The sequence below is a fragment of the Temnothorax nylanderi genome, unplaced genomic scaffold (genome assembly GCF_030848795.1).
Source record: "Temnothorax nylanderi isolate EJ_2023f unplaced genomic scaffold, tnyl_v1.0 TNYL_tig0070_pilon, whole genome shotgun sequence".
NCBI classification, from domain to species: Eukaryota; Metazoa; Arthropoda; class Insecta; order Hymenoptera; family Formicidae; genus Temnothorax; species Temnothorax nylanderi.
The window spans coordinates 92214-105436 of record NW_027249132.1 but is presented as its reverse complement, the minus strand read 5'-3'; the positions used below and the strand labels follow the sequence as shown (position 1 = coordinate 105436).

Below are 13223 nucleotides of genomic sequence, written 5' to 3'. Positions count from 1 at the left end.
ACGATTTACGGATCGATAATAATTTTTAGCTAATTACCAATTCCCGCGAAGAGCATCGAGGAGCGTCAAACTCGACTAACTAATTTTTTACCGCTCCATCAGCCGCGATAACATCAGCGGGGATAATGCGCTTAAACTTCGACCCGATGCATTATATACTTTTTCAATTACTCGTTTTACCTTATCACCCGCTTTTGGAAAACGCCGGGTAATAATCACTGCTATCGCACGCCAGCGGCGGTGTCGATAATTAGTAAACGAATTACGTAGTTAACTTACAATTTCGTTGTGCATGCACGACACCCGCGGGCTGTGCGAGCGCCGCGGCGACGTGCCGTGCAAGCAAAGTAGCTGTAAATTACCGAAACACAACTTCGCGGTCTATGGACACTGCCACGTTTATTAAGCTAATGCGAGTTTTCGGCCGAAAAACTTAATCCAACGCAGGCGCTGCGACGGCCCCTTTTCCGCTTAACGCTTAACGAACGTAGTAACTGGCATAAGTCGCGCCGTTTCACCTAATTACGTGCGCCCCGTAGCTCCTCCGTTTAGCGATGCAATTTCGCGCAGGTAACGGATGTTCGGATCTTCTCCGTCAGGATATTATAAATAGTGATAATGCTCGAAAGAGTACGGAAGATGAGGATATGGATAATTCAGGGGGACGTGAATATTGCAGAGGAACAAAGAAATCCGCGGATGAAACGAGGCACGGGTAATCCGGGAAAAACGTATATCCCTGTTCCTTATACATACATCATCTCGTTGACCCTTTTCTCACGCAATCCGCGCATAATGAACGTAATATCCCTGATTCGCAAAGAGTAAGGCGAATAATCGGTCTTCCACGCATGAGAATTGCATCTCTCTCGGCACGGCGCGGCGGAGAAGCAATTCCATCCATGTAAGAGCGTGTTACACGAACGGTAACCGGCGTGGCGCGGCGATCGACGCCGGCCACGCCGGATGCCGGAATGGCAAAGCTGTAACGCCCGCCCTTAGCCGCGATATGTCATTCGCGATGAAATAGCGGCGTAATGACGTTCGTTCTCGCGTTACGTGCCGCTGCCACAGCGTGGGCTTACTACAACGAAACGTAATTCCGCGTGGCTGCGAGAACGCGATCGATATAAGCGTCGCAGGTAAACACCGCAGTCCACCCAGAGCGGTAACGTGAGACCGACACGGATTTAAATCGATTTTGATAAAAATCGGAATTTTTATAAAAATTCAATTCAATTTATCGAAACTACGCAAACACGGAAAGTTTTTCTTTCTTGTTTTCTTCTCGTTTTATTAATTTATTATTTATTTTTATATACAGTTATTCTTTACAATTGCGAAAAAGCACAAGACAATTGTCTTGCAAATTATATAGATTCGTTTGATCTTTGAGATAAAAAATTCTTATTTTTTTTCATGATTTAAGGTGTGATCGATTGGATCACATAATATATCTCTCTCCTTTTCTCTCTGTCAAACTCCTTTAGTAACAAAGACGCTTTTCGCGAAATTCGAGTCCGGCTTTTTCGTCGAATTTCTGCTAGCTAACAAGGAAGAAATTGTGACGCTCGCGACAAAGCGAAAGCAGGATCGCCGGGAACGAATTACCGAGTTGGCCGGATTGAATTCGCTCGGAGAAGCCGAAGCTTGATCTCGAACTAGCGCAGCACGCGAATACAGATCTCCCGGATATACTCTCCGACACTCACAGAGTTCGCTATCGAAGATATGCCTTCGACGAAGCGAACGAGGAATAAACAGGAAAAGTATACCGGGGCGAAGAATCAGTTCCCGATGTCGGTTTCGATGAAATCATCATTTTATCGGAGACGATACTCTCGGAAAAAGATCATGTGCAATGGCGCCGACTTAATCGTAAATTAGGTCGGGAGGCTTCAGCCAAGTCCACCAGGAGTTAGTTTTGGTCATAAATCACGATTGTTCACTCGTGACCCGTAAATTTATCGTCGATCGACTCCTTCTCGTTCTGATATTTTTCGCATTGGTCATTTCGAATTGATCACTCGCATTGAAGTAACATTGCAAAGCGATTGCGTGCTTCAAACAAGTATAAAGTACCTAAAAGTATGTTTATATTAACGAAACAATATTATATAAGATGCTATTGCATTAATACCATATCATTATTTATAAAAATATTTTCTCTTGTTTCGATGCACTACATGTCGGCTCATTTGTGGTATGTAACATTTATTGTAAAGAAAAGACGAATACAGTAGAGGAAATTCTTCATATTGCAACAAGCTTATATCTTACTTATTGTTAATTAGAATAGATAATATCAGGATATTGATTCATAAAAATATTTTGCTAAGAATTAAAAAAACGCAAACAATAATACAAATGTTTATTAAACTCAAAAAATTCAAAATACGAAAAAAAATTACAGACAATATCAATTTAAGAGAACGTTAGAATATATCTGCGCCATTACAAACACTACATGCCGTCTCCTCGCGCATTCATTCTATTACGTTATTATTAACATACTAATCGATTCGCCATAGCTCCTAGCGCCTAGCTAATTATAACGTGAAATAATGAAGAACGAGGCGCGGGTAACGAGGGAGATACTAACATGGCTAATCTTCGTGATGCTCGACGCGGTGCAGCGCAGCGCAGCGGCGCGGGCGGTGCGGTTCACGGCGCGACGGAACGTAATTTTCGGCGGAACAAGCGGCGCGACGGCCGCGGCCGCCGAGGTTGCCGCAGATGACGGTGGCGGTCGCGTGGCGGTTTAAGGCGAAACTTTATGGCATTACAATGCGGGTTAATGGAATTATCAGATTATCCTATCCGTCTAGCTCTCTCTCGGTCCCGCGCCACGATAACAGAAGTCGACTAATCGCGACCGGATATCGTCGCGGGCTGGCGAACAGGCGCATCGCCGTTCGTCGACGGCGCTCGTTTAACGGAGAAACTGGATAAGGGCAATTTGCAACTCGGTTAATAGTTACGCAGTCTAAACCCGGGCCAGGCGCGGGATTTCTAATCCTATCGAGGGGCCAAAGATACCGTAATCGTTTCAGTAATGTGCCCCGTATGCTTCACATTGACAACGAGATCAACCGATGCATTTCCAATGTGGACATCACTTCGGGATCCTTCGTTCAGCGAATAATGTAATTAATCCGAAATTTTAATCAGTAAACCGTAAAATCTTACTTTGCTTTTTCCGAGGTTAATACTAAAAAAATATTAATTAAAACACAACGTTCTCGCGTGGATATTGATTTTTAAAATGACAATTACTTTTACTTTTCCGTTATGTTTCCATTTACATCTCAACTAAGGTAACATTAATTCTTGCAAAATCGCATAAAGTCGTCAGCTACTTGGTTGAATATGCCTTTAATTTAAAACAATGCGTCGTAGGTAATGAATTTCTCTAGTTCTTGATTTGCTTCTTGGAATTACGAAATACTGCTGAAAGTAATACGGAAATAACCCAAATAAAGTTAAGAACTCGGGTAGCGTCTGGTGGATGGCCTACATTTTATCTTCGAGAAGTTTTGCGAAACATTCTGTTTCTCCATAAATCACATATCTTATAAATCTCACGTTTTCCTTAAAACAAATTTAAAAAATAAATACGATCCCCGTTATAGTGCTGGGCCGATATTTACGTTAACTTCTCTTTCTGCGAACATCTGCGATCCTTATCATCGCGGCAATATATATTTTGTCCGCGTAACGCATGTTACGCCGTAACGCCGCAAAGGAAGATCAGAGCCTACACATATCTCCTACCCAAGAAATCATTTTGTACCACTATAGCAATAACTCGCGCGTCGTAGAGGGACTTAGCAGCTGATCCTAGTAACTCCCGGAGTGCCCGCCCCCTCGATGGATAATATCACGTCAGCTTTAGGGAGACGCGAAAATCCAATTCTCGCCTTTCCCTCCGTCTTCTTCCCCCCCCCCCCTCTTATTCTTACCCTCCTCGGTTCCTCTCTTTCTCACCGTTCTTCCGCTTTCATACGACACGGCCTTACCCCAGCCACGAAAGATATTGAATCACCGTCCGGAAAGAATACGGAGTTCCTCTGTCTCCGGGGTTTCATAACTCCAGAATGCTTTCGTTGGAAATCAGAGACAAAGCGCGGCGTGACCGGTGAAGTCGGAGGTAGTCGATGCCCGGGTTTCGACTTGAAATACCCGCTTTAACTCTGCGACACACTGCGCTCTGCAGAACCCTGGTCACGCGCCGATCTCTTACGTGGACCCGACCCTTTCTTACTTGCTACGGCTGCCACAATCCGGAAAAAGAAACACACGAGAGCGCACTCCCAGCATGATTGCGTCGTGAGAGACGATGAGGTTTCTAATTACGAGCTTTAACGGCAATCCCCGGCGTTGACATTCCATCGAAGTGGAAGTAAGATGAATGTCGCGTTAAAAAGAAGAACGCTGGAATTGTATACTACATCGTGAAATAGTTATCTTTTACTGATAAGCTGATAAATAGTCGCAATTCAAGCGCTCGCTGTGTAATTTTATTTTTTAATATTTAAAACGCAACGTAAAAAATAATAATGGGAATAATAATCAATAATGACAATTAAAATAAATCAAGCTTCAAGATACATAAGATTCTTATGAATTCAATGAATAATGTTGAACGTGAACGTGTCGGTTGAATTAATGATGTTGACGTTATAAAGCAATATCGTTTAAGGGCTTTCACAGTGTCTTCTCCTATATAAATGGAAAGAAAATCCAAGTCGATGAGGCTTTTGTATGTATTTGTCAATACCGCATCGCTAAAGGCACTTTTGTGCGATCCGCGACAAAGTTGTACGTTACACGCAATTCTCTTTGAGACTCTTCTTCCGTACGAAATGCTCCACTTTGACTTTCGTCGCGCTCCGCTCGCTCCTACTCACGTATATAAACTCGAAACTGGTCGCTAAACTTGCCAACTGCGCGCGCCGCGCGCGCTGCTGTTTGGTGAATAGTCATGAATTAAATATCACTCCCGCATGTCTATCCAAGGGACCGCAATGCTAACCCAGAAATTATTTTAAAGTCAAATTCGAGGTATAGTAGTTTACGTTGGAACCAAATAATGGTCCGATATCATTATTTTCCTCTGTCTCATGAATTTTACACGTTTTGTTGTGTGATATCGGTATACGGTATAACGTATCAGTCAAACGTAATCAAATTTATAAATACAATTTAATGTTAACGACACAATTATGTAAATAAATCGCTTCAAACTGCTCTTCTTTTAAGGGCCGTTATCTTGATTTCCATACTTTACGTTAATCGACAATTAAATTTATATATATTATCTTTTTCCCTCGGTCCGATCTACTAATCTTCCTGAAGCACGCAAGAAAGAAATAATTTCACAACAGTTAGTATTCATAATTCATTCGCATTTATATTTCCTGTCTCCTCGTTTCGCCGTATATTACTCCTTAAAAATGTACTCGGAGAAAATCGTCCGGCGACTCGGATTCCTCGGGGTCGGTATGCGTGGCTGTTTTGTCGAATTAAATTCCACTTGAGCGCTCCTCCAACGCTTCTCGTACGTCCTCTCGTAGAAAGAGAGAAAAAAAAAGGGAGGAAGCGCCGTCTCTCGTTTCGCGGGACGATAGCGCGCGCGTCCCGTTTCTTTTATTACCAGCCTTTAAACGCCGACGCGAGAATCGCGTAAGACCAGGGGCACTTTCGTTCGCAATAGAAAAACGGTAAGGTTAATTATTTTCTCTGCCTATCTCGGAGGAATCGTCCCGTTCCCATCTCTCCGACGCCGCGACGCGTTTATCCGAAGAGTTCCTCTCACGGCTAATTACGTGAGAAAAACATAGTCCCGCTCTTTCCGCCGTTTTCCCCATCCCCGCATTCCTCCCCTTCCTTCCCACCCTGGTCCCGCGCCCCGAAATAAGCGTTATTTGTAATCCTATTTTAAGGATCCAAGAGGAGACAAACAACCGTGCTGTTATTCTTGTAATTGTACATTCCGCATTCCGACCCGAATCGGTGTAACGCGCGGCGTCGCGCGCGCGTTGTCTCGGAGAGACAAACGTTTTCTCAAGGAACAACTCGTCACGAGATTTCTTCGTGGCGCACGGCGGAGACAAGAAGCCGGCAAACACCCGAGCGCCCGGTAAAAGCGCCCAGTGTAATCGTTCGCCTCATTAGCAGCCGCAGTCGGCCAAGGATGAAGAGCGTCTCTCTCTCGCGCGCGCGCGCGCGAAGAAGTATTCATCGTCGACGGGCAATTAGCTACTTACGCATTTTTCAGAGCCGTCACATTAATCTCCGCGGTAACAAATGCCTGACAGGCTCCGGTTTAACCACAAAGCAAATAATAGCTGTCTGCTCCGATCTAACGATCCGCACCGGTCCGTATTGTGCTCCGAAAAGTGTAAAGAGAGTATTCGTCAAGGATTAAATTGACAAATTTTATTATACGTTGTTACTAAATATTGGAGTTTCGGAGAGTCGATTTAAAATTCGATAGAGATAATCATCTTATCATTTTTCCGGGATGTCCTCTTCGCCGAGCATATCCGGGGTGGTTTTCACCCCGCGATAATTCCACGTCAGGTCGCTTTAATCCCCCGCCCCGAGGGGGGTACCACGAAACCGTGTAGGAAGTTCGGGAGACGCGGTAGTTTCGCCGATCATAAAGATTTATATCAAAGATATAGAGACGACACCGTGTGTGTGCACCTATATTTTAGCTCATAATAATGCCGTTAACTCCGCTGTCTCAAAGATTATCGTGACGTGATTTCGCGGAGCTTTAAGCCCGGGGCAGTATAAATATACTTATTTCACGGAAAAGCAGACGCGTCGCAAAGAAATATGGGGCACTTGCCTCGAATAGGTTTGATGAGATACTAAGCGAGTGAGATCGATCCGTTTTGGTGCGCGTGAAGACAAAGGAGGACAAGCCAGGCAATTGGGAAGTATCGTCTACGCTTATCATCACCGTTCATTTTACTGACGTTACAAGAAAATTATTACCAATTTCCTCTATTACTGGGCATACGCCCACTCCCTGCCGTCGGCGTAATAAAACCTAATCACCGTGCAACTACCGTCGTAACTACCGCCTTACATGTTGCACTCGTAAAGCATCTTCAGTTGTTTCGCGCGACGTTGAAGACCAAATGGTTGATTACCGTGCACGATCTTCATAAAAGTCTTCTAAATAAAGATTGTATATTTCAATTATATTACAAAAGTAATCGTTATGGCATTTATAACGTATCGAATTTGAAGATAAAATCGCGAAATAATATTCGGAAAAATTTCAGGAAAAAATGAAAATTTTTATTTTATCTAAAATTAAAATACAACGACAAAAATGTGAGAACAGTCTCGGGAGAATTTTATTTAAAATACCAGATTATAATTTTTAGCATTTATAAATATAAATCGACTTGAATATTTTGAAGCATGGAATGCCAATGTCTAGTACACTCTTTAAAGATAAAAAGACTTTTTACGCACTGTCATTCCGCATATTCGGAGGTATTTGACAGAAATTTGACGGAGTATAAACATGTATATGAATAAGCCGACGCGAACTTGGACATCAATGTCAGTTCCGTCGGTGCATCGAGAGAAAAGTTTATGGAGATCGATACGGATTGTTGGCATTTACGGCTGGCGTAACCGAAATATTACTCCATCTCCATGCATTTATGCGGCGTGACGACTAGCATGTCACGTATGGCGAAGTAGGTTATTTATGCTATAAAAGCGCGCTTAGAAAAGCATTAACGGGTTAACGACCGTGCGAGGACTCGGGCCCGCTCATTTTTTAAGATATCAACGGGTGGCTGTCGCGATGCGATTACGGATAATCGCCAACGAATAATGAGTACCGTGGGATACTCGAATGACTTGTAAGATTGTTATCCAAAACTTTTCTCGAATCGTGCTTTTTTTGATTCACGCTATTAAATTAGCATTACCATATTTCTCACTTTGTATATGCGTAAATTTATATTCTATAAAAACGGTACTATTGTCGCGACCATCACGCGCCCAAAAATTGCAGATAAGATTACAAACGACGCCGTTGATAAAGACTCCGCGGGATTCTGATCTCCTTGCGGCATTCAACGAAGATATGAAACTAACATCCCGCTGTGAGCGAAATGTCGCGCCAAGCGGCGATATGTCGAGTCGCGGGCGTTAAAAATCGCGGCGCATTAGTTACAATGTAACGCCTCGCGCAGACGGAGTTGCGCTGCGCAACGCCGCGATATATTACCGCGGGAAAAATAGCCGGGCATCAATTACCGTATGTAATACCACGCACTGCTGCTCTATATCGCGCGGTGGTAAGCTCGAGGGATGGCATATCAGGCACATAGAGCGGACGTCCACCGCGCCGCGCCGCGCCGCTTCCATTTGCCCGTCATTCATCCGCGCTTCAGTATGGAAATCTATCCTGGGAGCTGTGATAACTTTTTTTCCCCCCCGGCCCCGGTGACGTGGAAGTTCAACCGCGACGATCTCTTAACTTCGCGCGATGAGAAACGCCGGCGCCGTGCCCGGCAGGACATGTTACAAATTAACTCTCCGCTCGAAGCGAAAGAGCTACGGAAAAAAAAATGTTTTCTGTCACTTTTCAGAAAAAATGTAATTACGCGAACTTTATGAAACGCGATTAAATTTTTTCAAACGGAAATTTTTTCACGAGGAACGCCATTTCTCACCGTCGAGATTTCAATGCCGCCCATATTCGGTCCGTTCTGTACGGTGAACACGGGAGAGACTTCGAACAGTTAATTACTCTAGGTATATACTTGCGATATCTTTACAATGGCTTAACGCAACGTATTGTGTGAGCAAGCGTGTCAAGACTTGTTTTGTACGCGGTTTCCTTCCGCAAACACAAACGCACCCTTTACATGCCCTCTGGCAATGGCGTCTGGCATGATAAATGTATCACCGCGTGAAAAAGCCACTGCAGTTTGCCGCATAATAACTGGCGAACGGAGGGGGGGGGGAAGGGACATTTAGTGCACTTAGACCGGTGATCTATCGGCCGCGAGGCGGCCGGAGGCATCGACGCTGGATGTACTTTTTCGGCGCTCTAACCCATTTCCCCCTGATCTATTGGCTTCCTTCGAATAGACTATCTGTGTAATGGCTTCCGTGGCATCGAACGCGGCCCGGCTTTTTTCCGTCGCGCGCCATCGGATAAATGCCGAATTCGCGGCACGCCAGGTAATCCACAGGCGTGATTCGTGATGCGCGCTCGCGAAGAAAATCGATATACACAGAATAACGAGTAAAATCTATAGAGTATGCTTGCATAGTTGTTCGTACCCGCATACGTTTAGAACTGATCCTTCCAATTCTCGACGGACAGTTGCAGCTAACAACTTCCCAAAGTTGACACATAAATATATGACTTGAAAATATGTATATTTCAGCCAAATTTCGCGGGAGTAAACAGTTTCCACCAAAAGCGGATAGTAAAAGAGAATAATAAAACCAGCGAAAGTAAGCATTCACCACAATGCACAAACTATCAAGCACAAAACATCTGTAGTATAAAAATGCTCCACGTGTTTACTAACTCAAGGAAGAATGGCAAATTACGCTAATAAATAAATTTTATCGTCAATAAAATGCCGGATATCAAGGAGAATTTTAAAGACTTAAAAGAACTTTAAGTACTTGAATGGACTTTCTTGGAAGTTAGCCATTAGAGAGAAATCTATAATCAATCGTGAGAACATACTAACCAGCAAATTCTTGGTCTCTCCCCCCCCTCTCTCTCTCTCTCTCTCTCTCTCTTCTCTCATATTTTCGTGATGGTACACAGAGAATATAGATGTTGCTAAAGCATAAATAGATATTTAACATTTCTTTTCAAACGCTATAGTATCATCTATCATAATTTGAATAACGGGAATACATATATAACTCCCTCTTGAAGAGATATATTTATTAGATAATAAAACCAGTCAAACACGAATATTCTTAAGCGCATGTATAATAATAGACGCGATTGTTGTCGGTGCCATAATTATTTTTATCTGATTAATAAATACACTTTGGTGCAATGTTAAAATGCCAAATATTAACATGTCTTAAAGACGTCTTAACGGCGCGAAATCGATCATTCGGCCCGCTGGACGTGCTCCTTATCTCGCGATCTACATTGCGTGTGCTCGCAAAATACTATTATGTACACGCACATTCTCAGAAATTGCGGGAAACGCAGCAAGATTGTTCCTAGAAATAACGACGGTGCATTCGCGATCAGCCGGGCACGCTCTTGTTTCGCTGTTTGCCACATCTACATTCATCATTCTTCAAATGATGCTGATTAATTCTTCTACTACCAAACATAGATGTCACATTATAATTTAGTAGCAAGAATACTTTTATATCAGTGTAATTTTATTTTACCTTCTTATACAGACTAGAATTTTAGAATATTATATTTATTTAATCCCATAAGTATAATACTTTAATAGAAAGTTCAGAAATAAGTTAAAATTAAAAATTCTAATATAAAATATGACTGTATATGATGAATGTATATGAATTATAAATTTGTCAGGTATTACTAACGCAAATACTTGCTCAGCTAATTTTGTCTTTTAGTTTAGTGTGTTCAGATATTACATACATTATCAGATGATACTAACGAGTTTATATTTAATATTAAATTTTAATTACCATAAGCATTTTAATAATATTATTTAATTATTCGTTTTCATAAAAATTTTTATATTTAATTATATTTTTACATTTAATCATTCCACATAAAAATAATTAAAGTAAAGAATATTATTCAAAATAAACATTTATTTTATAGCACATATCTTGTAGCGATGACGTATTTGTTTACGCTCGGCGCTCGGCCTTCGCGGTGGTCAGCTCTTAATTTTTAACACGATATATAGCACACTGTGCACTGGTGCGTAGTCGTTGTGTCATTCGGGTAGTGAGATGTGAGTAGTGCGAATCGCTCTCCGTATGTCATGTTGGTATTTTTTCGAAATGCGATCGTTCCAAATGAAAGATTAACGTATCTCAACCCGTGATTGATTAACTCTCGAGGAGGGATTCGTGTGTGCGACTGAAGCGACGACCATTTAAGCAGATATTTTGCACGTGACATTCATTTAGCTACAGTTATCGAAGCATCAAAGGACGGAAGTTGTAAATTACCGTTTTCATTGAAGTGTATATTTACGGGTAATAATAATTTTTTTTTATTTTGGGATTGAGAGCATATATACAGTGATATAGAAATCGTTAGATCGAGAGACTCATAACGGAATATCATAATTATATAGATTTATTAATAATAGATGTGCATGTTTTGCGGGATTTGCATTCAAAATGTAGGTATGTATTACACGTAATACTGCATTCCGATGATATATTTTCAAATGGTCTATCGAGTCTTAATTAACTATCAACTCGGTGTAATTAATTGCACCATACCGCATGATACTAGAGTGAAGTATTCGAATGGTTAATACCGCGCGCGATCGTAATTAACCGTGTTTTTGCGAATGAGTGATGTACAAATGCAACGAAGGAACAAAAGAGAAATGCAAGCTTATGAGGCATTGGGCTATAACGAGGTTCAATTACGAGGTAAAATCAATCATTGTTTACTATTTTAATTGTTATTTGTATATTCAATTTGCTTGAATGATTTAAATAAGAGTTAAATAAGATAAAAAGAGAAAGAAAAATTTTACTTATAAAATTTAATAGAAATTTATACTTAAGCAGAACATTTTTTTTTTAAACGGAAAAGAAATACAATTATTTTGCTGAATGTTTATTTGAAAACTGAATAACTATATGAGCATATCATAAAATTAAAAATTTTAATATTTTAGTTTTTAATAAATATCTTTAATAAAAGAAGATAGAATAGTAGTTGGTTTTAATATTGTTGCAAACACGATATAGCGTGCTTTTTTCAATGCAATTTGTTTTAAGCTGTTACAACTATTCTGAGCCGAGATGATACAATTCAAAACTAATATAATTAAAATTTTCTACTGTAAGGCCAGAGATCGATTTTCGGGAAATCAATTTCCTACTTTCGTAAATAATCGACAATATCTCAGGAATCAATCATTTGAGACAAGTGATCTTGTATTCATTGAAAGCGTTATAGTCTTAGCTTTTCAACGAGACCAAGATCATTTCGCTACGATTTTTCTGTACGAAGATATTGACGATTTTATTGACCAGTAATCTCGATATAAAGGCAAAATCGGACAGCGCGTTTGGCGTATCGTATTTTAAAACACTTGTACTACATGTGTTTTCACACTGTTTTTCAGCAGCGTATTAGCGCATCTGTCAAAATACACGCAAAAAATTGACGCGACGTTCTTTTATGAATGCCGCGCGCGTGCCGGATTTTCAAAACGTCATAACTAGACGAAAAATTGACGTAGCGACATGTAACAAAAACTAATCTTCTGTATCTCGCGTCCCGCAGATGTCTACTTGAATACATAATGCTCTTGTCATATCTATAGACGTATATAATAGGCTGAAGATAAAGCAATGAATTATAAGACAAGAAGAACCGCTAATACAAATATTAAACATTGTTTTAAAAAGTATATTGTGGATGTAAAAATAGCGTCACTTACCTTTCGCTTTCTCTTATTGGAAGTAATATTCAAAATGTGCTATCAAAAATAATTGGAAACAACGAATCGATGAGAACTATTAAAGATTTCGGCACGATTGAATTTAAGAAAGGCAATTTTTTTATATCTATAATAAAAATGTTCCATATTGTTTTGAACTAAGAAAAATGTTGCGAGTATAGATATTATATGCAAATAGTTATAAAGAATTAATTATAAGTTATCGAAGTTGTGCTATGTTGTAACAAACTCACTTTCTCGAGGAGTGGATTATTCTCTGGCCATTAATCACCCCCGCGAAGATTTTTTTCACGAAAAGCTGCCCAAGGATGTCTCGAAGTGTACATGATTGATACGCTGGACCGAAGCTCGGAGGGAAAAAGAACGTGCATTCCGAAAAAGCGCGCGAAAAAGGCTGGAAACTATCGAATCTCTCGTCGAAAGCGGCCAAACACATTTGCAATTGTATTAACGTATCCATAATATACTTTTTAATGTTTCGAGTAATTGGAAAAAAAAACAGAATGATTGCTGTTACATCTCTACTGCTGTTGTCGCAAGTATTGGTATTATTAA

The 13223-nt window shown here is 40.8% G+C and overlaps 1 long non-coding RNA gene and 1 pseudogene across 1 annotated transcript in view; both read left to right on the top strand.

The window, feature by feature from the left end:
- Positions 1-1037: 1037 nt before the first annotated feature.
- Positions 1038-1654, top strand: LOC139773830 (uncharacterized; annotated as a pseudogene).
- A 9309-nt stretch (positions 1655-10963) lies between these two features.
- Positions 10964-13223, top strand: part of LOC139773836 (uncharacterized) — a 94425-nt gene continuing 92165 nt past the window's right edge. Inside the window, exon 1 of the long non-coding RNA XR_011718434.1 lies at positions 10964-11625. This is a non-coding gene — a long non-coding RNA (uncharacterized lncRNA). The remainder of the gene's footprint in view (positions 11626-13223) is intronic.